Source organism: Crinia signifera, chromosome 4, assembly GCF_055691185.1.
Source record: "Crinia signifera chromosome 4, ASM5569118v1, whole genome shotgun sequence".
Taxonomy (NCBI): domain Eukaryota; kingdom Metazoa; phylum Chordata; class Amphibia; order Anura; family Myobatrachidae; genus Crinia; species Crinia signifera.
In genome coordinates, this window is record NC_139220.1 from 316851914 (window position 1) to 316856845 (window position 4932).

Below are 4932 nucleotides of genomic sequence, written 5' to 3' on the forward strand. Positions count from 1 at the left end.
TATGAAGAAAGAAAGTGGGGTTTCAGAGGGCGCTAATATATCACAACAATTTTGATAAAAATGGTATTTATTACAACCTCAGTTAAAAATTGTCATAAAAAACACCTCTTAGGGTGTAATGTTTACACATAAACAATGAAAATAAAACTCTGGTGAGACATTATGAGTCGCAATTGGAACGATGACACTGGTGGTATAGTCAATTCAGAATGGAAGGCCCAACGCGCTTCGTCATATTCATGACTTCATCAGGGGCAGTGAAACAATTGAAACGACTGCAAATCATAATACAAATAATAAATACATATGTAAATACCATTCAATAAATTTTTTTTAAAACAAGATACTTCAGAATTTTGTTCTATCTATTTTGTTTTGTTTTTGTTATATATATATATATATATATATATATATATATATATATATAATATACCTAGGCTGCAGGTTTTCATGGCCTAGAAAGCGGTTTTATGATACCCTGCAGAACGCACACCCATCGCCGCATGAATCCCTGTGCAGGAATGCGGAACGAACAGACAAGAAATCCTTTGATGGTTAATCGGGATGGGTGCTAACATCATCTGCCCGCCCGAGTGGGCTGGGAAACTCCTGCCTTCACTGGGGCCCGCCCAGATTTTCTATAGGAGCACCCAGCGTTTTTGTGGGTACGCCCATGAAACACGAGGTTTCCACCCAGGAACACCGAGAGCCTCGGTGAAGGAAAACTTTGCCAAAGGTGCTTGCAATCAGGACCTGCACATGCACATTGGTGACAATATACATGCGCAGACCCTCACCATTGGGACAAGGGTCCAAATGTGGTCATTTTTTAACTACTCTGAATCAGCCCCACTGTGTTTCCCTGTTTCCTCATTCACAGACCCGTTCCATAAAGCCTGTGCTCAGTGCTCCCCTTCTTCCACCTTGTGCTCCCCAGCTGCTGCATCTCGTAACAGACACACACACATACAAAGACACATACATTTACATAGACACAACCACATACATTCACAGACACACACACCCACCAACCGTGGCGGCTGCAGATGACAACCCCGATCACCCATTTACCAGAAGTACATTACAGACTTGTCCTGCTCACTGGGTGCTGACTCCTCATAGATGAAACATGCAAACTGCAGTCAGACTGTTTTCTACAACTCAGATGCCCCAGAGCATGGGTGCGCTTTGTTACCCCTATGGACGTGCCCCTTTAGATGTCTGCATGTAGATGAGGGAGCCAGGAGTGCAGGATCGGTAGCACGTGTTACTCTATGGTCAGTACACAGGGTCAGTAATGTATGATCTACACATAACGAGATCAGAGGATGAGGGAGCCAGGAGTGCAGGATCGGTAGCACGTGTTACTCTATGGTCAGTACACAGGGTCAGTAATGTATGATCTACACATACCGAGATCAGAGGATGAGGGAGCCAGGAGTGCAGGATCGGTAGCATGTGTTACTCTATGGTCAGTACACAGGGTCAGTAATGTATGATCTGCACATACCGAGCTCAGAGGATGAGGGAGCCAGAAATGCAGGATCGGTAGCACGTGTTACTCTATGGTCAGTACACAGGGTCAGTAATGTATGATCTACACATACCGAGATCAGAGGATGAGGGAGCCAGGAGTGCAGGATAGGTAGCACGTGTTACTCTATGGCAAGTACAGAGGGTCAGTAATGTATGATCTGCACATACCGAGCTCAGAGGATGAGGGAGCCAGAAATGCAGGATCGGTAGCACGTGTTACTCTATGGTCAGTACAGAGGAACAGTAATGTATGATCTGCACATACCGAGCTCAGAGAGCCAGGAGTGCAGGATTGGTAGCACATGTTACTCTATGGTCAGTACAGCGGGTCAGTAATGTATGATCTACACATACCGAGATCAGAGGATGAGGGAGCTAGGAGTGCAGGATTGGTAGCACGTGTTACTCTATGGTCAGTACAGAGGGTCGGTAATGTATGATCTGCACATACCGAGCTCAGAGGATGAGGGAGCCAGGAGTGCAGGATAGGTAGCACGTGTTACTCTATGGCAAGTACAGAGGGTCAGTAATGTATGATCTGCACATACCGAGCTCAGAGGATGAGGGAGCCAGGAATGCAGGATCGGTAGCATGTGTTACTCTATGGTCAGTACAGAGGAACAGTAATGTTTGATCTGCACATACCGAGCACAGAGGATGAGGGAGCACTAGTGCAGGATAGGTAGCACGTGTTACTCTATGGTCAGCACAGAGGGTCAGTAATGTATGATCTGCACATACCGAGATCAGAGAATAAGGATTATACAATAATCATAAAAACAATATGGTACAATATACATATTGGTGTCTGCTGTAGGAAGGTAGAGGGCTCCATGCTGTGTGTCTGGTTGCAAATAGTCCCTACAGTTTGGCAACACACACACAAATATAAAACCAATGGTCAGCAACCGATATTTGCTGTGTATAGAAATATATAATGTTCCATACACAATAACTCTGACATCACAGTTGAATTATGTTAACCTTTTACTTTTTAAATTTCTTACAGGACGATTGTACAGCATCTTCTAATATTATTAGTCCAAATCCTGCTCAGAGGGACGTTGTTCTCTGATCCAGCCAGTCCTAATTTCTTCTTACACCCGAGGATTAACCAAAACGACTATTTTCTGGATAGAAGAAACATAAAAAATTTAATTTTTCTTATCTTGTACATGATGAGTCGCACAGGAGAGAGACCACATGTGTGCTCTGAGTGTGACAAAGGCTTTACATGTAAATCAAAGCTTCTTGTACATCTGAGGAGTCACACAGGAGAAAAACCATATACATGTTCTGACTGCAACATATGTTTTTCCCGTAAGTCACATCTTGTCCGACATCAGAGGATTCACACAGGAGAGAAACCATATAAATGTTCTGACTGCAGCAAATGTTTTCCCCGCAGGTCACATCTTGTCGTACATCAGATGAGTCACACAGGAGAGAAACCATATAAATGTTCTGAATGTAGCAAATGTTTTTCCCAGAATTCAGAACTCGTGAGTCATCAGAGGAGTCACACGGGAGAGAAACCATATAAATGTTCTGAATGCAGCAAATGTTTTTCCAAGAAGTCAAATCTTGTCCTACATCAGAGAAGTCACACAGGAGAGAAACCATATAAATGTTCTGAATGCAGCAAATGTTTTTCCTCGAAGTCACAGCTTGTTATACATCAGAGGAGTCACACAGGAGAGAAACCATATAAATGTTCTGAATGCAGTAAATATTTTTCCCAGAAGTCAGAGCTTGTTCTACATCAGAGAAGTCACACAGGAGAGAAGCCATATAAATGTTCTGAATGCAGCAAATGTTTTTCCCGTAATTCACATCTTGTTGTACATCAGAGGAGTCACACAGGAGAGAAACCATATAATTGCTCTGAATGCAACAAATGTTTTTCAGGTGAGTCTGATCTTGTCCGTCATCTGCGCATTCACACGGGAGCGAATCCATATAAATGTTCTGAGTGCAGCAAATGTTTTCCCCAGAAGTCACATCTTGTCCTACATCAGAGGAATCACACAGGAGATAAGCCATATAATTGCTCTGAATGCAACAAATGTTTTTCCACTGAGTCTGATCTTGTCCGTCATCAGCGCATTCACACGGGAGAGAAACCATATAATTGTTCTGAGTGCAGCAAAAGTTTTTCCCGGAAGTCACATCTTGTCCAACATCAGCGGAGTCACACAGGAGAGAAACCATATAATTGTTCTGAGTGCAGCAAAAGTTTTTCCCAGAAGTCACATCTTGTCCAACATCAGCGGAGTCACACAGTAGAGACACCGTATACATGTTCTGAATGCAGCAAATATATTCTCAGAAGTCCATTCTTGTCAGTCATCAGAGGAGTCAAACAGGAGAGAAACCATATAAATGTACTGAATGCATCAAATATATTCTCAGAAGTCAATTGTTGTCCTACATCAGAGGAGTCACACAGTAGAGATGCCATATAAATGTACTTAATGCAGTAAATGTTCTTCTCATAGGTTACAGCTTGTTACAAATCAAATGAGAGAAATGACAAGGCTGAGTCTCATAATTATGGCCACCTCCTACATGTGACGGCAGCGTGCAGCCCATGAAGTATACTACATAGCATGCACTGGCTTGGTGGGTATATAAGGTGTTCGATAGGCCTGCACACATCACTCATTTCTTGATGTGCAAAGTGGGATGATTATCAGCTTTCGAGCCAAGGCTGGCAGTATTTGTGGAACAGCGCAGATTGTGAACTGTTTACGTACCGCTGTGGTGAATGTGCATCGTCATTAAACAAATGGGACCACGGAGCTTAACTGATCGGAAAGTGCTAATCATCATGTACCATTGATGTGAGAGGGGAATGTTGGCTATGAAGGTGCTTGAGGGTCGACAGATGCGCTACAATGGAGCAGCTCACCCACAAAATGTGTGGTGTGATTTAGCGAACACGTCTGCATTTTGGGCTCTGAAGCAATTGGATGGTCTCTTCACCTATGCAAGCAAAGGTTCATTGGCAAAACATTTTTTGGTACTTGTGTATTCTCACGGCGCCCCCGATATTGATCGCGCAATGTTGTAATCGCATCGCATGCCATACACCCGATGCACTGCGATGCGATTTTAGCCCCATATGCCATGAAAAATTGTATAAGTACCCTAATGGGTGCTTACAATGTTAAATGCACCCCCACGCCACCCCCCAGTATAAACGTGAACCCGAAGCGTGGCGAGCGCAGCTGTATGCGTCCTACGACTTTTTCATACCCCCACTTTCCACGTCGGTGCGGAGTTGACTTTATAAAGTGTGGCGAGCACAGCGAGCCACCGAGCCCGAAGCGTGGCGAGCGCACGCGTATACCTGTGAAGTTATGCGCGTGCGCTCGCCACGCTTCGGGCTGGGTG

The 4932-nt window shown here is 44.1% G+C and overlaps 1 pseudogene across 1 annotated transcript in view; it reads left to right on the top strand.

The window, feature by feature from the left end:
• LOC146075884 (uncharacterized) overlaps positions 1-4678 on the top strand; it is a 38597-nt pseudogene extending 33919 nt beyond the window's left edge. The window contains exon 2 of the transcript XR_014473649.1: positions 2546-4678. The product of XR_014473649.1 is annotated as an uncharacterized LOC146075884 (transcript). The remainder of the gene's footprint in view (positions 1-2545) is intronic.
• Positions 4679-4932: the final 254 nt, after the last annotated feature.